The sequence below is a fragment of the Rhipicephalus microplus genome, chromosome 7 (assembly GCF_043290135.1).
Source record: "Rhipicephalus microplus isolate Deutch F79 chromosome 7, USDA_Rmic, whole genome shotgun sequence".
NCBI lineage: Eukaryota > Metazoa > Arthropoda > Arachnida > Ixodida > Ixodidae > Rhipicephalus > Rhipicephalus microplus.
Window position 1 is genome coordinate 72,124,370 of NC_134706.1, and position 24,033 is coordinate 72,148,402.

At 46.3% G+C, this 24,033-nt stretch overlaps 1 protein-coding gene across 1 annotated transcript in view; it reads right to left on the reverse strand.

The window, feature by feature from the left end:
• LOC142766971 (japanin-like-RA2) overlaps nt 1–18,903 on the reverse strand; it is a 118,084-nt gene extending 99,181 nt beyond the window's left edge. Inside the window, exon 1 of the mRNA XM_075868179.1 lies at nt 18,876–18,903. The gene's annotated coding sequence lies outside the window, so the exon portion shown is untranslated. The remainder of the gene's footprint in view (nt 1–18,875) is intronic.
• Nucleotides 18,904–24,033: the final 5,130 nt, after the last annotated feature.

Sequence of the window (24,033 nt, forward strand, 5' to 3'; positions counted from 1 at the left end):
TTAGTGGTAATTCTGTATATTTATAGTGAATGAAGATAAAGTGATATCTTTGGTACAAACTTTAAGAACGCATTCACGCACTCATTTTGGTCAAAAAATATTTTGATTGTATAAGTGGCGTTGAGATAGCTTCAGGCATCATCGTGCTTTCAGGACTAGAAAGAGTTGGGAAAGGAGCGGACTAGGCCAGTCACAAAGGCTGCGAAAATAATGCAAACAGGTAAAACTGTTGCTTGACAGAACGGGTTGCGAAGCGCTCGACGTTTTCACGGAAATGGGAATAAGGGAAAAAATTGACAGCACGGCTGAACGTTATAGGACAAAGCGGACGTGGTAGTGGAAGAGAGAATAGAGACGTCACCTTCTCGTGAAACTTGCCGTATTTTCTGTGTTCATGAGGGGAAAGTGTAGTCCATGCTACTGCATTTTTTTCTCGTCTCAGTTTTGAGGGGAGAAAAAAACACCTCGAACCTTTTCCTATCCAATGTTTCCCAAAGTTCAGGCTCTGCGCCGTGCTTCCTACTGGGCTGCAGAATTCAAGCGCCTTCTTCCAACCACAACCATCCCCAACAGTCCTGTTCTCATATCCGTGAAAATATTTTTTACAGCGAAAGCTATTATGAGATCACAACTCAGGTCGCGCGCAAATATCCACCGCCGCCGGTGTTCGTAACCACATCGTGCGAAATTATAAAAAAAAATGTAGCACCAGATACAGTGGGGCTTGAAACCCGGGTCTGCTGGGTGTCAGCCCAGCATTCTACCACTAAGATACACCGGTGCTGGTGACTTGTTGGCAAACCTAACACTAAAGACATAGTGGGGCTCGAACTTGGGTCTGCCGGGTGCCAGCCTAGTATGCTACCACTGAGCTACGCTGGTTTTGTTTCTTCAATGGTATTTATTGAAACTCAACGAATACAAGGAGAAGAAGAAGAAAAAGGCGCCGAAGAGTGCGCACGTTAATGAGCAAAATAACGAATATTCTTGCTGTTCGTTCGCATTGAATGCAGTCCACGCTTGTCTCGTCTCATTTCTGCGACATGGTGCCGTGAACCAGAGCAGCGGCTTCTCCTCTTCCCACGGGCCACAGGATACCAATACGAAGAAGAGGCCTCGGAGGACGGACGAAGAGGAGGTAAAGTGCAAACTAACGGCATACATTGCAATCTGAGAGAGCGGCACAGACACGGAGAACGACACAGCCACGGATGAAGATTCGCCGATGAAATCCGTAAGCGACCAGCTGTTTCCTCAATTATTCAAATAGAGTAGAGAAGTAATTTCGACGGAAAAATGCCGAGGACGCGAATAACCCACCTAGTAAGCCAAGCAGGAAATAAGCTTCATGAGAACGAAGACCCTACGGCAATATCAATGATAGCCAGCCAGATCAGAGGCATCGGCGAGAAGAAACAGTTCACAACGACAGAAACAGCTAAAGCCAGGTTCTCGAGGACCACTGAGCACGAGCATGCTGACGACTATTAGCATTCTTCGTAACATCAATGCTTACCTTTGTCCAGAAGTACACCGCGAGATAGTGAGAGAACAAGTTACTTCGAATGACAATGCCAGGCAGGCACCGCAAGCAAATGCAGTAAAGGTACCAAAGGTAGAATTAAGGAAGTTGGATGGTGACAGGGGGAACTGGCAGAGATTCTGGCATCAGTTTAAATCCGCTGTTCAAGTGAGAATAGAATTAAACGAGAATCAAAAGGTCACGTACTGTCTGTCGTCAATAACCGGATGAGCTGCAGCTGCCATGAAGGGACTTCAATATCCAGACAGCAACTATGTCAAAGGTATCGGCATGCTCAAGCAGCAATACGAGGAAGATGAAGCGCTTGTAGGTATGTACATGAAAGAGTTAACTAACCTGAATACAGTAGCAAGCTGCAGTGACAATGAAAGATCGATAAAACTGTAAGGCAAGGTACAAGTGCACACACGTAAGCTGGAAATATTAGGCGTGAGAATTGAGTTCTGCGCATTCATGTTTCAGTATTAAAAAGAGCTTTACCTGGAGAGTTGCACATGAAACTCTAACTGAAACAAAGAGAATTCGCCGGTAGCTCTTTAGATCAAGATCAGAATGCGACTAAACATCACGAAAAAACTCTAAAGCGCTTGATGAGGTATATAGAAGACCAAGTTGAGTGCAGAGAGGAATCGGTAGAGCGGAAGGAAAGCCACACCAACAAATTTGACTGTAGGTAACAAAAAAGAATGGTTAATTTTCAGAGCACTGCGGCAAAGTTTTGCATATTCTGTGAGACTAATACCCACTAATTTCATGACTGCAGAAAAAAATATGCCATATGAAAAGAAGAAAATGATGCAGGAAGCGTCTCATACGTGCTTCCATTGAACGAGGCCTCACCATACCGCCGAAACATGCAAGGCAAGAATAAAATGCAATATATGCGGGAAAAGGCACGCAATATATATGTGCCGGGGAAAAGAACTCACAGCGCATTGTACAGCGGCCATTCAAGGTAGAACGAAAATCAGGAACAGCAAGACTAAACCTGCCAATATACAAATACATAGTCAAGCGTTTTCCGAAGACTGCCATGACAATAGCTGAAGGTGGAAACAAGTCGTGCTATTGTCGGGGTCTGTTGAACACTGATAGCGAAGAACATCACCGTTAAGAGCTTGTAGAACGGCTTGTTTGCCCGGACAAAGGAAAAGAAAGACTGACCATAGGGTCTTTCGGACGAGGACAAGAGGGAAAAGCTATGCATACAGTTGAAGTCAAACCTACAAGCGCATATAGTTGTGAAGTGGTTTTGTTGGAATCACTCGAGGTTGACGTTATATCAAGAGAAAGAATACCGTTCCTGCCAGTTTCACAGAAAAAGAAATATGAAGACGATGGATTGAAGCTGGCTGAAGCACAGACTACAGACAAATCGGAATCCTTCTTGGCTAAGATCAGTACTGGCAAAAATTGACCGGAGGCATTCAAAAACTGGAAGAGAATCTGACAGTAAAAGAAACAATATTCGGTTGGACGACGCAGAGCAAAATTAAGTTAGCGGCAACATTAATGAAACGGTCAACCGTTATGATACTTCACGTTGAAGTGGAGAAGTCTGACATAGAGACAGCGCTAAGGCAATTATGGGGCATAGAAACCATCGGCATAAAAGGCACCAAGCAAGACGCAAAGAAAGAACAGAGTGTGATGCCGTATTTTAGGAAGAACGTAAAGTGTGAAGAAAAAAATGCTCAGTACGACTTACATGTAAAGATAACGTGGAGCTTGATGAAAACAAAGGTGTCGCAATGACCAGATTGAAGCAACTCACTCGAAGATTACGGAAAGATTAACATGTATTGTGACATTACGACAATGCCATCAGTGAATACTTGACTAGTGTGGTGGCAGGAGTGGCCGAGAAACAAAGGGAACCAATAACACACTGCTACTACATGCCACATCAGACCGTCATCAAGTAAGTTCTCCAAGCAACAAAGATAAGATTAGTATTTGATGCGTCATCATCGTACACAAAAGGGTCATCTCTAAATGACGACCTCGAAACTGGACCGAATATCAATTGTGATCTCGTGCACATGCTGATAAACTTCCGACAGCATTGCATTGCATTGTCACTTGATATTGAGAAGACATTCTTGCAGATTGCAATACATGAGGAAGACAGAGACACGCTGCGTTTTTTTTTGTGAGATAGTATTCTGAGTGGAAGCGATGCGAAGATTGTAACATGAAGAATGTCAAAAGTGATGTTTGGCACTGCCCCCAGTACCCCAGTACTTCCTTTCTCGCAGCAACAGTACAGCACCACCTCAGCAAGTTGAAGGAGAAATTTCCGGAGGCAATTAAACAGCTGAGGGGCAACATCTACGTCGACGCCATAATGATCAGAGCTGAATCACCCGAGAAAGCCAGAAATCTTTACTGTAAATCAAAGGAGATTTTTCAAGAGGCGCCAATGACTCTCAGAAAGTTCAACACAAATGAGTCTGAATTACAAATAAATATAAAGGAAGAGGAAAACGCCAGCTTCAGGGATTTCACCGAAATAAAGGTCCTTGGCATCAGATGGAACTTCAAGGAACATAGGCTGTACCTACCAACGTTTGACATAAAAGACATCGATACCGGCGGTGTGCTAACGAAGCGCCAAATGTTACAGCTCACTGCTAGAAAATACAATCCTCTGGAACTCTTTTATTTATTCACAATAACTGCCAAGTGAGAAATACAAAAATTGTGGAGAGAAGGGACGTCTTAAGACGACTCACTGGGAAATGATGAAATGAGGACTTGTAGGATATTGATTCAAGAGCTGGAATCGATTCAAGGGTTCACTGTGCCACGGTGGTTTGATGTAAGAGAAACGATGAAGCATATTCACACGGAAATTCATTTGTTTTCAGATGCAAGTACATAAGCATAAGTAACAGTGGCCAATTAGATAAATCACTACAAGAAGAAAAAGGAGGCTGAAATGCTAATCGCAAAAAGAATAGCGCCAACGAAGCAAATTTTGTTACCACTACTTGCTTTGATGGCTGCGTTGCGGTCTGCACGTAGCTTTAATACACCAGAAGCGGATGTGTAAGCAATATAAATGCTACAAGACACTGGACGGACTCGACAATTGTTCTTAGTTGGCTACACGAAAAGAAAAAAAAACGAGACATCTTTGTAGAGAAAAGGGTGATTGAGCAAAAAGAGAGAACGAAGCTATAAGCGTGGAGATACATTGCAAGTAAAGAGAACTCAGCTGGTCTTATGACCAGACGTGTAAACGCAAAGGCTTTGATACAGTCGGACCAATGGTGGCATGGTCCAACGTGGCTGTTACGAAAAACAATCCACAGGGCAGACGTAAATGTAAGAAGATACTGAGAGTTGTGAATGTTATACAACTAACGCATACTCGTCAATCGCTGTCGTGATCGACGCAGAAAAGTATATCCCCTACGCAAGATTGCTCAGAGTAATAGCTTCAGTACTGAGGTACGTACACATTATAAGAAAGAAGCGAGTATTCGGCGACGTAAGCTTTGAGGAACTTAAGATTGCTGAAACGGCGATAATAAAATTGGAGCACGAACATATCATACTCAACAAAACATATCATACTCAACAGAAAGATACACGAACATATCATACTCAACAAGAGCAATATGACCAAGACAACAGGAATTTTTCTTATAGGTAGGGGATTCTTTCAGATAAACAAAGGCTAACTAGGCACAAGGGTGATCTGTCTCAAAGTGGACTGATATACACCGAAAAACACCCAATTATGCTACAAAAGTGGACGGCCGCTACAAAGCTGCTAGTACATGTGCATCAACTCACAATACATGAAGTAGTCAGTGCAACACTGTCGCAGCTTAGAATGAAATATTGGATAATCCAAGGAAGGCAGCTGGTGAAGAAGGTTATTCATAGATGTTCAAAGTGTAAACTATTTGACGCTAAACTAATCAAAAGGGACGCAGTTCCCCTGCCTACTGACACAGTAATCCACCGACAACGAATTGAAGTGACTGGTGTAGATTTCGCAAGCCCGATCCTTATAGAAGACACCGTGAAAGGAATGACAAAACTGTACACTGAAGTATTCGTGTGTGCAACAACAAGTTCTGTACATCTCAAGGTTGTCGACAATTGTAAAGCAGAAACGTTCTTACATGCATTCAGAATATTCACAGCGAAAAGAGGTTTATGTCGCACTATATGTAGTGACAACGCAAGGACATTCAAGAAAGCCTACAGAAAAATCAATTGTATGCTGAAAGAGTTACAAGAAGCAGTCTCTGAAAGAGCTAACCAAGTAGATAAAATAAAGAGGAAGTTTATCGCCTAACAAACGCCTTGGTGGGGAGGCTTCTATGAAACGAGAAGAGGAAGCATGAAATATTCAATGAGGCAAGTCATCGAGAAAAGACTGATAACCAGGGAAAAGATGAAAACAATAACTGAAGTTAAAGGGGGGCTTAACAACAGTCCGTAGACATATGTATACAGCGAACCGTATGAGCCACCACCAATTGTGCCGGCTGACATATTGGAAGGCAAATACACACTTCCAGGCAATTACGAAGATCAACAAAGTCAAATTTGAAGATATGTGGAGAAAGCGTCTACACGTCACGAAATATGAGTGGAAAAGATAGAAAAAGGATTATCTGAAAGAATTTAGAGAGCAAGCTTCCGCTAGTAAACAAGAAACGAGAGTTAACCTAGGAGACATCGTATTTCTTGGTTCTTGCAATCCTAGATTATTTTGAAACCTGGCTAAAGTCACGGAAGTTTATTTGAGAGTCGACTAGAGGATACGCTCTTGCTTTTTGAAAAACGATGCAGAATTCATCCGAAGACCTGTACCACATATCTACCAACTTGAATGTTGTTTCCAATGAGGCCAATAAAACTTCATGCGGGCCGGAAACTATTGAAAGTTGCCGAAGACAAGGAGAAGAAGAAGACAATGGGCACGGAAGAGCGCACGCGTTAGTAGGAAAAATAGAAAAGAAGGCCATTGCTGTTCGCTCACATTGAATGCAGTCCACGCTTGTGTCGCCTCGTTTCTGCGACAGCATTTATTACAAATGCCGCATGTACATTATATACACAGTGTACAACACACATAGGTTCAAGTCTACAATAGTACAATTGACGTTAAATAGTAAATCTCATTAAACACAATGTCTAAACGAGTATTTGAGCTGCACACTTCGTGAACTCAGCATACCAGTACGTCTGAAATTGCAGTAGGTCATAGAAGTCCCTTAGCTACAATCTCGTTTGCACAAAGTGGCATCGCGAAAACACCGTTGGTTCCACAACCCTTCCCAACATGTGACTTTTCCATAAACTATGCATGCCCTTCAACAACAGCTTGTCGACAGGAATATTGTTGCATTTGGGTGGCACAAGACCACGGATGATATGAAAATTTCAATCGAGACATTTTTAAAAGCGTTCTGCAGGACGTCCAAGAAATGTAGCGTGTCTTGAAAGCTAATTGAGCAATGTTCGATTGTTTCTAGAACTTCACAGGCGTGGCATGTAATTGAGGATGCAATTATGCCTTCGGTGTTCAATTACGTTTTTCACAGGTACTGTTTCTGTATGTACTTTGTAAAAATGTCTTGGCTATTGGTGAAATAGGTGTTTTCGTTACATGTATTAGCTCGTCAGTACCAGAAAATCTAATATATTGCCACTTGGCCGCTAGGTACGGCGAGCGCAAGCCATGGCTGCCCGCTAGAATGGAAGACAATGTTCCGGGACGGCACGCGCTCTAGTCAGTTGTTGATTATTGAAGCAGCCATCTTGCAAGCTTTTCGGTGCGTGTCCCCGCCAGCTTAGTTCTTCTGAGTTGAAGACCTTTTGTAGCACGTGCCAACGGGTTGAGGTGCCCAGCCGATATTCCAAACGCCTCCAGGTAGCCCTGTATCTTCAGGGACAACACCTGTTCACCACTCAAGCTGAAAACGCCGAGGACTACCTCACGTGCACGGACCTCTTCCCTAGATGACGTCTGTCACACCCCGAACACTTGAGAAAGCGCTGCAGCCCCCAACACACTGGAAGGCGCTGCAGGCACGCCTCATACGCTGTGGAAGGCACGTGTACCGAAGGTGTTCCACGGTTTCGTTTTGGAGAATGTCTAAGACTGGCTGACTCAGTTGGAATGGTTCTCGGATTACAATGGTTGGACCGACTTCGACAAGATGAGGAACGTGTATTTCAGCTTGGAGGACAGCGCTCGTACGAAAACAGCCAGGTTTTTCCCTCGTAAAGCGTCCTTAGTCTATACTTGCTGGCAAGTTGGGCCAATCCCGATTGCCGTGAACGAGTCAAGTCAGCAATTCAGTCGAGCCTCCAAATGACGAATGAAAGCGTCGTGATGTGCGTCGAGGACATGACGAGCCTCTTTCGTCGAGCCGACCCCGACATGGCAGAAGAAAAGAAGGTTCGTAATTTAATGCGAGGACTAAAAAAGCAGCTTTTCGCTGGCCTCGTTAGCTGTCCCCCAAAGAATATGGCGGAATTTTCGACCGAAGCCACAACCATGGAACAAGTGCTGCAGCAGCGCTCTACTGTGTACGACCGGCAAGTGAGTGTCGCTTCGTCAGTAAGTTAGATCGGAGGTGAAGGAAGTAGCATCAAGATCGAGTCTCTCTGCGACCTCATTCGATCAGTGGTGCTCGACGAACTACAAAAGATTCAGTGCCAGTCCCAACCTACTGCACGGTCTATTTGCAGCCTCGTCAGAACTGAAACACGACAGGCTCTCCACGTGCCGCCTTCCAGTTATGTCTCGCCTGCCGCTATGGAGCCACATCGTTCATCATACGCAGAAGCTGTCAGTCGATATATTCCTGCTTCCCCACGCTTCGTTATTCCTATGCCTCAGGACGCACTTACTACGCTGCCACCAATTCAGCACTTGGAAAATTGACAGCCGCTTCTTCCCGGAAAATCAGACGTATGGTGCACACCGGACAGACGACCACTGTGTTATCACTGTGGCGAAGCTGGACAAGTGTTCCGAGAGTGTCCTCATCGTCGCCTCGAACTACAGGGTTTCACCGCCAACTCGCCACGGCCGAGATTTGGTGACACACCGAAAACTATTGAAGAATACCTTTCACAACAGCGCATGTCACTGCGGCAGCCTTCGCGGTCCCCATACCCAAGGCGATCTTCTCCAAAATTTCGGAGCCTCCCAGGAGTGTCGCCGGTGCGCTCACCAAGTCCTAGGCGGGTAAACTAACGAAAGCGACATTCGGGAGCTAGGCCGCTGACACTCCACGCAAGCAGGCCTCCCACAAGCACAGACCCGGAGTGATTCTCCGACTACAGCGACGAAAGCCAGAAGCAGATTTTCTTTGGATGTACATGTGGTAGTCGACGGTTACCCCGACGTTAGTGCATTATTGAACACAGGTGAAGAATACTCGGTCATGAGCGGTAAACTAGCAGCACACGTAAAGAAAGTTGTTACGCGTTAGTGCGAAGCACAATTCTTACTGCCTGCGGGAATGTAGTCACCCCAATCAGCATGTGCACTATAGAGTGAGCATTCGGGGACGTACGTTTCTCGCCAGCTGCCTCGTACTTCGTGACTGTTCCCGAGACCTAATCCTGGGAGTGGACGTTTTGCGGGAGCACGGCGCTATGATCAATCTTCTAGAGCGTACTGTGACGTTTTCGACAGCTGGATTTTCCGACAAATCTGATGACCGGTGACAGCACATTTCGCGTTTCTGCCGACAGCATCACGTTGCCTCCGCGTTCAAGCTTCCTAGTTTATGTGGTGTCCGAAAAGTTACGGGATGGTGAGTTTGTCGCTGAAGGCAACTATGCGCTTTTGTTCGCGCTAAGTGTCTGCGCTCCACAAAGCCTCGTCACGCTTTATGACGAACACGGTGCCTTACTTGTGACTAATTTCAGTAGTGAGTACCAGCACCTCCTTCGTGACACCACCATCACTTTCGCCTACCCTATCGCAGACGTTTCTGAATGCTTCGCATCTACGTAAGCCGATGATGGCCTTTGACGGACACCTAGCGACGTGACTTCACTACTTGCAAAAGTTGGTATCAACTCGACGCTCTTCGAACAACAGCAGACCGAGCTATGTGAACTGCTATATCAACTTAAAGAGTGCTTTGCGTCCACCTCGAAGGCTCGTCAGACACTAATCACCAAACGCCGAATAATGACGTATACCGATGCCTCGCCCATAAAAGAACAACCTTACCGCGTTTCGTGAAAGGAACGGGCCGTGATCAATGCTCAATTCGAAGAGATATTGCAAGATGACGTTATCCAACTTTCAAAGAGTGCCTGGTCATCTCCAGTCGTGCTCGTCAAGAAAAAAAAAGATGGATCCCTGCGCTTATTCGTGGATTACAGGAAACGTCACAGCGTGACTAAAAAAAGCGTTTATCCACTGCCACGCATTGACGATTCCCTCGACACACTACGGCGAGCCAAGTATTTTTCATCAATATACCTGAAAAGTGGATACTGGCAGATCGAAGTGGATGAACGAGACCGTGAAAAAACCGCCTTCATTACACTGGATGGCCTATATGATTTCAAAGTGCTTCTCTTCGGCCTCTGTTCTGCACCTGTTACCTCCCAGGGAATGATGGACACTGTTCTTACCAGTCTGAAGTGCCACACGTGCCTAGTTTATCTGGATGATGTTGTCGTGCTTTCTGCGACCTTTGAGAAGCATATGAAGCGTCTGCATAATGGGCTGGAAGTGCTCCGTTCTGCTAATCTGACACTGAAGCCAGCAAAATGGCACTTCGGTTACAAGGAACTTAAGTTTCTCTGCCATGTTGCCAGTGTGGATGGTATTCGACGAGACCCTGACAAAAGCACCACTGTGGCCTCGTTTTCTGTTCCACATGATAAAAAGGCAGTACGTCGTTTTCTAGGGCTCTGCCCGTACTATCACCGCTTTATAGCCAATTCTTTAAGGATTGCTGAGCCGCTCACTCGACTCACTCGTAAAGATGTTTCATTTGTCTGGCAGGAAGAACAGGACGCAGCTTTCTCTGAACTACGGAGCTGTTTGCAGACACCATCAGTCCGCGCTCTCTTTGACCAAGACGCTGATACTTAAATTCATACTGACGCCAGCAATGTGGGTCTTGGTGCTGTCATCTTCCAACAACAAGAGGGCACAGAGCGAGTGATAGCGTACGCTAGCCGAACTCTTTCCCGCGCCGAGTTAAACTACTGCACGTCAGAGAAAGAGTGCCTCGCTATTGCATGGACCACGATGAAATTTAGGCCTTACTTTTACGGATGCCACTTGAAGGTAGTAACCGACCATCATTCGTTGTGCTGGTTAGCCAACCTACGGGATCCCTGTGGGCGACATGTACGATGGAGTCTTCGTCTGCAGGAATAGGATTTCACGATCGCTTACAAATCGGGTGACAAGCACGAAGATGCTGACTCATTGTCCCGTGCACCTGTCGAAGTTTGTGGCCACGACACTGGGGATGACGATGGTTTTCTTGAGGTCCTTACTACAACTGATCTGATTACACGACAGTGCGCGGACAATGAAATTCGCGCAGTTATCGATAACCTTGAAGGACGCAACTCGTCCATACCTCGACGTATTTTTTGAAGCCTGTCGCCGTTCTGTCTGCGAGATGGGGTTCTGTATAAGAAAAACTCTAACGGCAATGAGAGAACCTATCGTCTAGTTGTGTCAACCGACATGCGTGACGACATTGTTCTCGCCTGCCACGATGAGCCTACATCTGGCCACTTCAGTTCCTCTCGAACTCTCGCTCGAGTTCGACAAGCGTACTACTGGCCTAAGCTTTCCGCATCCGTTCAGTGATACGTGAAAAACTGCTGGGAAAGTCAACGACTCAAATCCCCGCCACTGAAGCCCGCGGGCTTCTTCAACCAAAGGAACCACCTAGAGCGCCATACCATCAAATAGGAATGGATTAACTGGGGTCCTTTCCGCAATCACCTGCCGGCAACAAGTTGATCGTAGAAGCCACTGACTGTTTGACGAAGTACGCCAGGACAAAAGCGCTACAACGTGCTACGGCTTCCGACGTCGCCCATTACTTTATGGACCAGATCGTACTTCGACATGGCGCCCCGTCGTGCGTAATCACAGGCAGAGGAACAGCATTCACGGCCCAGCTATTTCATGAGGTATTCAAGCTCAGATACACCAGCCATCGCAAGACCACGGCATATTATCCGCAGAGCAACGGCTTGACAAAGCGACTCAACAAGACCATCACTGGCATGTTGTCTATGTATGTAGATGTCCAGTATAGGACCTGGGATCAGGTGCTACTGTATGTCACACTCGCGTACAATACTGCCGTCCAGGAAACTACGCGATTCATGCCTTTCTGTCTTGTCGTTGGACGAGAGGTCCAGACCATGCTGGATGCGATGCTTCCACACAATTGCGACGCTTTGATCACTCCTGACGCTGTGCAGCTTCCCACTACGCCAAAGGAGCACGCCAGTTAGCACGCCTACACATTACGCACCAGCAGTATACAGACGCATGCCAATACAACGCTCGCCATCGACAAGTTGAATACCATCTAGGCGATCAAGTTTAGGTGTAGACTCCAGTGCGACGCTAGGGATTGTCAGAAAACTGCTCAGTTGCTACTTCGGACCGTATTAAGTGTGTTTACGCGTGAGTGGTGTGAACTACGAAGTAGTCATGACGGCGCCTTCTCGCCACGGCGGTGAAGGCCCTCCTCGGAGATTGTGCACGTAGTGCGACTGAAGCCGTATTTCATGCTGTAGTGGGACTGCACATGAACATTATTGTTTTTTTGGTATGCGTGTATTTTCTGTTGGGTCGCCCCGGCTTTGCCTTTGTACTGTCCGAGCATCAGAGTGATGCCCATTTTTTCAGAAGAAGAATAATGCCACTTGGACGCTGGCTACGGTGAGCCAAAGCCATGGCTGCCCACAAGAATGGAAGAAGATGTTTTGGGGCAGCACGCGCTCTGGTTAGTTGTTGATAATGAAGCAGCGATCTTGCCACTTTCTCGGTACGCCTCCACGCCGGCTCAGTTCTTCTGAGTTAAAGACCTTTTGCAGCACGTGACAATATAGAGAGCGGTAAAATGGGGCTGGAAAGAGCACATCCAACAGAGCGTATTATAGCTAGAGAACAAGTACATATAGAATTATCTGGCTGTCAGGAACGCATTGATTCGTATACTTCACGCATGAACCCTTGCAGATAGGGAGCGGATGCAAAACTAGTAGCTACCACTAAATTGATAAAACAACGGTGAAATTCACTTGCAAAATTGTTCGAAGCAGCAGGTGAGCACAGTCACGAAAGTAGGAAAAGCGCCACATCAGTTGTCTAGTAAAGAGGTGTACCAACCCAAGACCGACTGCGCAGACAGGTCTAAAACATTATCTCTCCTCACCGGTTCATAGGATGATACCTAAATAAAGGTAGCAAATATACGGAGAAAGTTGCTAAAAACAGGTTGCATCCCTAAGCTTTTCCAAAAATAGAGAGATTATGAGGAATAAACTTCTGGGCATAGGGTGGGTCTGGGCATAGGGTCTGGGCATAGGGCACTTGAGGGTGGGTACACGCTCTTTCCAATAATGTACACTTATTCGATGTGCATCTAATGGTCCCCCTAAGTAATTTGGCGGAACACAAGTCCATTCTATATACTGAAAATTGTTTGGTTTATATGTCCATGGACCAAACCACAGTCCCAAGCTTTTAGAAAAGTTAATTCGTGCCTCGGAAGCTTTTCAGAATTCACCAATTGTTGACACTACCATTTTTACACAAGGATGATCTGTGCAAAAGAACGCTTGTTCATTTGCATACGCCAATACCTTTACCTGATTCCCATAAGGACTGAAAATACGTACGTTACTAGATCGAATAACACTTAAGCACAGTGGCTCCAAGTAGAGAGCAAAAAGCACTATCGGCAATGAACAGCCATGTTTCACAAACGGGTTAAGAAACACGGGCTCTGAAAGATAGCCATTGACAATTAAACGGGTTAAACATTCACTGTAGCTTAGTTTCACACCTTTAATATAGTGGAGGCAATAGTGGCATGTTCGAGAAGAGAAAACAGATAAGAATGGCGAACCCGATCAAAGGCTTTCGCTTAGTCTACTTGTAACATCACCAGTTCTTCATATAAGTGTCAGAAACACTGTGCGAGCAACGTGTATATTAGTCTGTATTGAGCAACATTTTACACAGCACGTCTGATAGGCACCAATGAGTATTGACATTGCAAATAGAAGTATGTTTGAGAGTACTTTTGCGGAAATTTTGTTGTAAACGTTGCCCAATGCAATTGGTCGTAGCCATACATGACGAAGTTTTTCTCTATCTGAGCATTTTTCAATTAGTACAGTGTGGCTCTTAGTAAAAGAGTGAAGAAGCGTGTCCAGATTCAAACTCAGCGTAAAGATGTCGATCAGTATAGCACACAGCATAGATTTTTATGCTTGTAAAACTCGCCGAATATTCCATCAGGTCCTGGGATTTTCGACAATGTTAACTGTTCAATGGCAAGTTTCATTTCTTGTGTAGTGAAAGACCCACTAATCAATTCACGTTCCTCCATAGTTAGAAGAGCCAAAAACGACCAAAACTGCGTCACCATATCTTTCTTTTGTTTTTAGAAGAGCGAAAATTATTAGTGTTGCGGTATCGAACACTCGCACCTCTGTAACGTAAAGCGTCATACCTCTGGAGGGCGTTTTTAGCGTTAGCCATTTAGGCTTTATAGTCACCAGAGGCCTTAACGTCAAATCCTTATAGGTTTTGAAAATTTTGCTTTAGCATGCTTTGTTCTAATTTTCTCTAAAAACCCTTTCCAGATCAAAATTATACATCTATTGCCCGAACTTCTTGTTTGAATAATTCCAAGAGACGAAGAAAGACATGTCAGATGACAGACACTTTCTCAGTGCTACGCTTGCGCGTGCAATGAACTTGTGGTCACTCACAATTTTAGAGTTCAGTTTCTAAAGTGCCCATTGTGCTTTGCAGTTAGATCGACTGTTGCTACCTATCTGCCTCACAACAACGCATTGATCTGAAAGAAATGGGCTTTCTTTTGCATGACACATCGCGGGAAATAAGTGGTGCTGAAACGTAAATAAGATCAAGGCGCGTATGTGTACTTCCTTTTACATGCGTAATCGAGGGAAGGTTATTGAGTGATCTTATTTCAACTAGTCCCACATTTTCAACTATAGGCGAGAGCACATCAGCACGCCTGTCATTGCGACTAAGCCCGGTACTATCGGATGGATTGCAGACGCAGTTTAAATCTCCCATGAACCCAGTGTTACGGTCAGGTTCTAACAACGTAGCCGAATTTTCAAAGAAACTAGTGCGCAGTTGTGCATCTCTTAAGTCATACACGTTGATTAAACTCCATGGTAAACCATACCACACAAAATCATATTGTATCAGCCGCCCTCCCTGGTCACACTATATGCTATAGAAGAATACGGTAACCTCTTCCTGAGGATCAGAAGGCAGTCTGCGGAAAGGCCCACAGCTTGCGACACAAATACATCAAATACAGGACAAGGCCGCATGGCCCTTTCTGTATTCACTTAATCTCGATCGTCGTAACTGTACGGCGATGAAATCGAGATGTCGGCTGTAGAGAAACCGGTGGAGCTGCACCTGCTTGTGCTTAGATTGTAGCCCACATACGTTGACCGTTGCAAAAGTGACTCTTCAGTGCCACGGTGTATGAATTCTTTTCAGAGTTGCACTCGCCGGTCTGGTGAAGAAGGGGCTTTGAATGCTCCCCGTCAACATTACCTGGCCTCCTTGGTCTTAAGCATCTGCAATTTCCTGCAGACTGTGATGACTTGCGACGATGTGACTGACGAGGACAGTCAGTCGAGTCACGTTCCTCGCTTGTCGCGGAGTTTGGTGATACTTCGTGTTTTTTATGAACGTGCCGGTGCATCCTCGCACATTCTTAGCAGTCAACTCCTTATCTACTGCTTGATTGTCAACACTGCTTCCAAGGCTTTTCTTACGAGCGTCTTCTGGCCCAGATGCGCGGACCGCCTGCTTTTCGCTACTGTCCTTCGCACTATCTTCTTTCGATGCTCGTCGCGAACTCCTCCGCTACAGCACAGCCATTAGAGTCGTCTTTATCGGCAGCACAAGGTTCAACAAGAAATGTACGTTGAAGGTCACTAGTTGCTTCAAGGATTTCCGTAGCATTCATAATGTGTTCTTGCAAAGCATCATCAGGTGGCCGTATGCGATGGCACCGTTTGTTGGCGTACATCACCACACATTCATCAGCCGTGTGTCCAAACCATCGGCGATTCTCGCAGCGCGGTGTGTGGCAGTGGCGACGAATGTTTCCTACTCATTTTCAGTGCAGGCATAATGGTGGTGTGCCGGGATTGAGCACGAGGCCTCGTAGACCAGAAACCAAGAGTAGCTGTGAGATGTCGCACACAGGGACTACATCCGCCAGTGTCAATACGATAATTCGATTGAGGGTACTCATCCGTTCTATCTCTGACACTTTCCAAGTTTCCGCTGTAATTGAATTGATCTTTCCGAATGACTGCAGGGTTTCATGCACATAGATATGTTCTGAATGTTCACGGAGCACTGAGGAGTGCATTTTAGTTTCAGTGAGCTCAGGGTCTATCCCAACACACTTACTACCTCGAACAAAGAATTCACTACACGTTACAAGCTTCGCTTTTGCTTGTGCTGTCCTGCAAGTCACCATCCAAACATGGGACAATTAAAAATTTCTAACCTAGCTTACATCTGTAGGTTTTATGATATTCTGGAAGGCATTCCGAGAGTCCTAAGCTCAGTATGCACGACTTTAGGCAGGGTGAGGCACGGTTGATTTCGGGAAAGATATCGCGTTATTGCGACTCTAAAGCATTTTAAAACAGCGAAAGAACGACAAGTGGTCGCGCATTTGGGGATAGCGTAACGAGTGGGCCATCCAATTCCCATTACTAAAGCTTGTTATTGTTCCCCTATTAACTGTGGCGCATAATCATTTCAGCCATAATTCCTCATCATCGTCAGTCATTGCATGAACAATTGGCAGGGAATTTCTTGCAAGCGTTTAGCGCATACCACGTTTCTCAAAAAGAATAGCGAAAATAGCATAGCGAATGCCAGCCGACTACCCAAAAGCTCATTGTAAATGCCCTAGTGTGTATCAAACAAGTGTACTTGCAGTAGATACCCAATCAGTGATTTGAAAAGGCTCTGAAAGGCGGTTTTTCTAGCTTTCGCTGCAATTGTACTGCGCCTTAAGCGCAGGCCTCACGTATTTGGAGGGGAGGTAGAGACAGGAGTGAAGCTTTTCTGAGCAAACAGTAAAAACTAAAAATATTCGCATACTTGTGCCCTATCTCTCTAATAAAACGCTTTTTTCTATTTCTCTTTGATGAAGAGTGTTTGATTACCGAGAATAGTTTTGGCTTGGACAATGCGACAACGCTAGCGACAACGCTGAATTGAAACAACGCTGAATGCGACAACGCTGAAGTGAAACACAGAAGTGGTGGCACTTAGTTGTAGGTGACGTGCTGAATTTTTTTCGTTCTGTAGTATTTTACGGATAGTTATTCGAACCGTTCCGGTCAAGCCAACTGAAGTTCAATTAGACACCTCTAAAACTGTCAAAAAAGGATCAAAGTGCGGGTACTCGCTCCGGTTATCTTTCTGACCCTTTGTGGATGGTAGAGGTAGGAAACGACAGCCAAAATTCGTTCAAGCATCCCTTCATTTTCATGAAGCGCTTTTAAACTGGCTTTCGTGTTGAAGACATCGACGTATACGTAGTGCATATCTCATGTCTGGTGGTCGGTGCGTTTCCTACGCGCTGTGTACTCTGGCGTTGCAGCTCACCGTCGGCGCGATGGTAGCCGGCGGTGACTGCGCCTCCGCTGCGGTCTCCACAGTTTTTTTTGCAGTGTGTTGCAAGTGTTGCAGTTTGATGTTCCAGAAAGTGTGCTCACATTCGTTTGCGGGACTAGCCATATTGTACGCGAAGGCTCTGGGCTTGAACTGGCGTTTGGACGACACCATATACATGGAGATAAAGACTCGGACAATCAACATCTAACGGCGTTCAGTTTACGGGGCTCCGTGGCCTGCGCACGAAGGGGCAAATGAGGGGGGTGGCCATCTGACCCATCACCCGGTGGAGCGAAGTGTGCCGCATAGTTTCATTCAGTTGAATCAGTTCCATATTTGTTTCGAGTGCAAGGCCAAGGCCTTGCACATTTCCGACCTTTACAATAGCTGAAAATTGTTCATGGTAAATGGCAGAACCATTTACTTCCCTATTCTCGCCCTTAAAAGCCGCTACCGTTCTACATTGCAGAAAGCACGTTGTCGCTTCATTTTTATTTTATTGTGATAGCAAATATATAGACACTCTCGGTAGTATTGCCGCCAGCGTCAATTCCGGCATCACCGTTACTCACCGTATATGTATACGTATCTGTTTAGATGAAAATTCAAGAAAGAAACTAATTCAGGAAAAAAATTTCACGCGCAGAATCGAGCGTGCGACCCCTGAATTGTTCGTGCGAGGCGCTAACCTCTGAGCCACGAGAGAACACCTCTAACGTTCACACTGCAAGCTATCTATATCTGCATCTACGACTTACCTCTCGTGACGGGCATCTCCGGGGAAACTATCGTGCTTTCATCATTACGAACAAGATGGCACAATGAGCGCTTGTCACCACGTTGTCACGAGGCGCCGGCGCGCGCTGACGCCTACTTTACCCCGCAAAGAGGGAGCAGGGGAGACGCTAACGCGCACGCTTATCTCATGGTGGGGACAATCGTAGTCTTGGCTGGCCTTAGGCTTTCACCTGAACGATTCTGTTGTAGTCACCGAGTGCACAATGGTCACTGTAATTGTGGTGCAGTCTCCATTTGTGAAAAGGGCGCGCTTTTCCTACACAGCGAAGTAACAACTGAGACGCTTAGTCGCGTTCAGCTGTACATGTGACTTTGTTTCCTGCGTGATTTGTGCGCGCGAAACGCGAGGCACATTTTGACTTGTTTGCCATTCTGCGCATGACCTTCCAATTTGTAGCAATGCGTTTAATACTTCACATTTGCGGCCAACCTGTGATTGTTTCGAAACCGAAGCAGCTTAGCGAGCTATCCCGTAGAACGTGCGCCTACACTACAGGTTGGTATTGTGACTTTTAAAATAAACTTTTTGCGTGTCTCGAACTTACTAAAGTTTTGCTATTGTTGTGAAACACATTTGAGGTTTTCCAATGATTCAAAAACACATAAAAGAATGCTTACTGGATATTCAAGCGGTTTGTCAATGAATCCACCTGGATGGCAAAAAAACGAAAAAACAGCATTTAAATCACGTGACATGTCTCATAATTAGTGAAACCCTCGTAAATTTGCAAATAATGTGTAAGGGGTTGGGGCCGTCAGCCTCGAAGATTCGCAGCAGCCCCTACAAAAACTCCAAGAATATTGTTAATAGAAATATAAAAAAGCCATGGAACCCATGAGTCACCACACGACCCAGTAACCTATGCTCAGGCTGAAGCACACCACGCGTGGGCACGCCAGTCTATCACTGAGCGTCTGGCCACCGTGCTGGCAGAACGTATTGAAGTCCATGTCTGTGCTACGCACATCGCTGCTGCGCAGCACGTGTTCCGCCAACCACGCTCTCGGCGTGAATCCCACAACTGTTGTCATCGAATTAAAATGTGTAGATACTGTATGCCTGGAGATCTGATTTTTGGTGACGCTGCTCCTTGCTGTTTGAAATTGTGCTCCTAAGCTGTCTTTCATTCCCTAAAATAGTCTATTCATTGAGTCGTTCAATCAGCGGATGGATGTTCCGGCCAACATGAAAGCCGGTGGCTAATTCCACTCAAAAGCAGCCTTATAGTAACATAAAGGCAGACAGAGAAAAACAAAAAAATACCATCAGTACTTAAATCACAACCACGTCGAGCGTTGTTTGTCCGCCATTTCCTCAATAAGAAAAGGTTCTTAAATTTTTGATCCACTTTTGTCTGTATTCATAGGGGCACTTAGTTCAATTATATTTCAATGATCACGCACTATAGAACAACTCGAAATTAGCTGTAGGCTTCTTTTTATTCAGATGAAATCTAAATCACCGTGATTAGATGTGTTAGATTATGAAAAATAGCAGACGGTAACAAGAAAACAGTTCGTCCGTCTTTTGTATTTAAATAAGAAAGTAGCCTTAGCCTGCGCATCGAAGTAACGTGATTGCTCACAAAAGAAGCGCATCCTTCTGTATACTAAGTAGTTCTGAGAGAGAAAGGAAGAGAAAAGTGGGCCCCGTAACTGTCTCCTTCAGCGAGCGACACCTCAAAGGTAGCTCACAAGGGATGGGGGTGAGGAGGGATTAAAAGGGTAGGAATAAAAGTGTAGAAAAGAGAAAGAGGCGTGATGTGGTAAGCCAGAGAGAGCGGCGACAAATCGAGGGGATAGGAGAGATAGGAAAGATGGAAACACGGTCAAAGCAGTCCGAGGACGGGGCACCACTTGCGAGAGCTCTTGTCAGCGTTAGTAGGTGGCGTAGAGCAAGTCCAGTCGGTCAGAGCTACACTGTCGTCGAAAGTCGTCGGTGTCAGGAGATGACGTAAGGCGAGCCCAGTCGGCTAGAGCCACGCTGGCGTCGGAGATCGCGAGGGCACATTCGGTCGGCACGGAATTCAGCATGCGAGTCCCCACCTGTATAAAATCAATCCTGACATGCTTTTTTTTATAATTTAGGTGGCATGGCATAAGACGTACGTCAGAAAGATTTCCGGGATCTTTTTTTTGAGGGGGGTGATGCATTCTGGTAGAGCATCAACGCGCAAAGCACAGGGACGACAGTGACTGGGCAGGCAGGCAAAGAACTTTACGAATATCCGGAGGCGGCGCTCGATCCCCCTTAGGGGGCGACACCGGTGGGCCACTCCCACGACGGTACGGGGAGGTTAAACTCCACGGCTATGTCGTGGGCCCTCTGCATGGCCCTAAGCTGGTATCCTTTGTCGTGGCTTGTGAGGAGACAGGTCCAGTCCACTTCATAGAGGGAGACTTGCTGCTCTCGCGCAACGCAGGGCATTGCCACAGCATGTGTTGGAGTGTACATTTGGAATGGCCACAGCGTGGGCATCCCGGATCTATGTCGTGTATATATTTAGACCAAGTTAGAGGCGATGCATATGCCTCCGTCTGTAAGAGTCGTAGAGTTATGGACTGAGGTTTTGTTAAGTGTAGATGCGGGAGTGGGTATTTCCGCCGCTCCAACTGATAGTGTTTGCAAGTTTCACTAAAAGTTAGCAACGGGTCTCTGAAGAAACAAGTGACGTCCTCAGCCTTCGAGCGGTTCTCCCCGACGTGAAATGTGAGACCTCGCTCCCGGGAGTGAGCCAACTCGTTGGCATTAATAATGGTTCCGTGTGCATGTCGGCCAACGCGGGCCGGGAACCAGATTATGTGTTTTTTGCCTGACGAATTGGCAGCAGAGAGAACGCGCGCGACTTCCTGATAAACTGAGTCCGTCATGAAGGCCCGTGCGGCTGCGCACTAATCCGTGTAAATGGCAGAGCGATCGGTGGCAGTGAGAGCTAGTGCCTCAAAGACCTGCTCGGTGCGATCAGTGTTTGAAATGAATAGTCATAAAGAACAAGTGTTTGCCTTTGAGTTTTGTAACCACCGAGACAAAGTGGTCCGTAAAGCCGGACTGCGCTGCGTCTACGAAGGCCACGTTATCCTCCACAGTGGCTGCGGTACTGAGTAGGGCTCGCGCCCGTGTCTGACGTCTCCCAACGTTATGTGTGGGATGCATGTTACGGGGTATCCGGGATACTGTTAATTTTGCACGCAAGCCTTCAGGGAGCGGCCGTGGACATTCTTGGCATACGGGAGATTTGAGCCTAAGGTGGGCTAGTAGCCATCGCCCAGCTGCAGTGGAAGCCAGGCTTACAATTTGAGATACTTTTTGAGCTTTTACAATTTCGTTGAATGTGATATGAATGCCTAGCTCAATGAGCTTGACAGTACGGGTGCTGCCCGATAACCCAAGCACCTGTTTAACGGGCCGGCGGATGATCACGTCGAGACCGCGTATGTCTCCTTTTTGCCACAGGTAGGCGGCAGCCATATAGTTGAAGTGGCTCATGAGGAAAGCGTGGAACCGTCTCTGGAGATTATTCTAAGATAGCACGCCACGCCTGTTAGCCACTATGTTGAATAATTTACCCATTGCTTCAGCCTTCCTGGAAATATGAGAAAAACTGACGTCGTGATGGCCGTTGGCCTGAATGACTATGCCTAGTATGCGAACTTGATCCGCCGTGAAGAAGGGTGTACCATTCGCCGTCAGGACATTGATTCCCGCGTATGCGTCTCTGCGTGCTTTGTATTTCAGGAGGTATAGAAGTAATTCCAATTTCTCTACTGATAGCGACAGACCGGCCTGCCGTAAGAATATTTGTATCATGTTTACCGCGTTTTGCAGTCACTTCTCAATATGGCCGTCACTGCCACTCGTACACCAGGCGGTGGTGTCGTCTGCATAGAAGGCGTGAGTGATGCCGTTGATCTGTGAGAGTTGTTGTGACAGAGCGCGCATGGATATGTTGAACAGGAACGGAGAGATCATGACCCCTTGGGGTGTGCCCCTCGGTCCCAGGTTAAATTTCTTCGATCCCATCGAGCCGAGTTGGATTGTAGGCCTTCTGACGCGCAGGAACGAGCTAACATAGTTAAAAAAACGCGTACTTAATCCTGCTTCGTGAATCGAGTCGAGGATATGAAAGTGCTTGACGCGGCCAAATGCCTACTCAAGGTCGAGCGCTAGCATGGCTCTAGTGTCTCTGGTGATCTTATCCATGAGCTCATAGTTGAGCATCAGCATAACATCCTGCAGGGAGGGGGACGAACAAAATCTAATTTGGTCGATTGATAGAATCTGGCGCTCCTCAACGAATTTTGTGACCCGATTGAGTATTACGTGTTCGGCCACCTTGCCCACGCAGGACGTGAGTGAGATGGGACGAAGTGAACTTAGCGCTAACGGTTTACCCGGCTTAGGGATAAGTATGACTGTTGCATCGCGCCATTTTTGCGGAACGTTGCCAGGCTCCCACATTCTGTCAATGTGCTTGGTGATAAGTTTTATGTCCTCTTCGGCAAAAGTTTTGAGAAGCTTATTCTTTATGCCATTCGGTCCAGGGGCTGAGTGGCAGTTGAGTTCAGAGATGACAGCCCGAACCTGGGCGCAAGTGAAGGATGATGCGAATTGATCCTCCTCCGTATCATCCGGGGCAGACGGGTAATCAGATGGGGAGCTGGGTTTGGTACATAGGTAACGCGTAGCTAGCTCGTCAGTTATTTGAGTGTCAGTCTTATCCGAGACTTTGAGTTTGTGCATTAGTCTGTCTATCGTGAATTGTTTAGAAGCTTTGTAGGTGTTTCAACAGGTTTCATTTGGCCCCGTTTCGCATTTGACCATCAACCAGTTTACACACTTCGTCCCATTGCGGCCGCTCTAGGTTACGGCAATGTTCCTCGATTTGATAATTAAGCTCAGCTATCTTTTTCCGAAGGTTGCGATTGAGATTGTGCGTTCACCATTTTGCGTGTAGTGATTTCTTAGCTTCGAGTAGGTGAGCTCACCGGCGATCCATTCACTTGACCTCCAGTTTGATTTCAACGTCTTTGTTCGAATTTGAAACGTCCTCTTTTATTTGTGCAAGGAGTTCTGATTGGGTTTCGTAGTGAGTGTCGTCGCGCTTCCTGAGCTCTCGGAAGCGATCCGAGTTTGTTATGCGAAACCGCCGCAGTTTTGGTGTTGAAACGTTTACGATCTTCTGTATAATATAATGGCCACTTCCCAGATTATCACTCAGGTTAGTCCACGTGGATTGTCCCGCGTGCCTAACCAGAGTGAGGTCCGGGATGCTATCACACGTAACTGAGTTACCTACCCGTGTAGCGGAAGTGCGATCGGGTAAGAGCGTGAGTCTGTGTGTGCATTTGTGCTACCTGGGCAAGGCCTTTGGGGGAAGAGCCGGGGTACCCTAAGTCGGGATGCGTGGCATTAAAGTCTCCAGCGATTATCAACATATGGTCTCTTGCAATTTTGCTCGCTCGCTGAAAGAGGCCCTGATATGTAGTTTGTTTGTTTTTGGGTGTACTATACACGTTGAGAATAAATACTGACTGCTTAAACATTGAGTTTAAAATTAGCTCTCTCATAATGTGTCCGTATTTGAGATCTGGGCGGACCTCACGGAGAACATATGCATACTTTTTGGAGATGGACGTCGCTATCCCTCGCGTCCCCGGTCAATGGTGGGCTTCGGTGTGATAGGTACGCAAAACGGGCTTGGTGCTCAGTGCTCCTTGTCCTATAATTACGGCAGGCCGATTGGCGCTAGATTGAATGAATTGGTGCAAGGCTGCC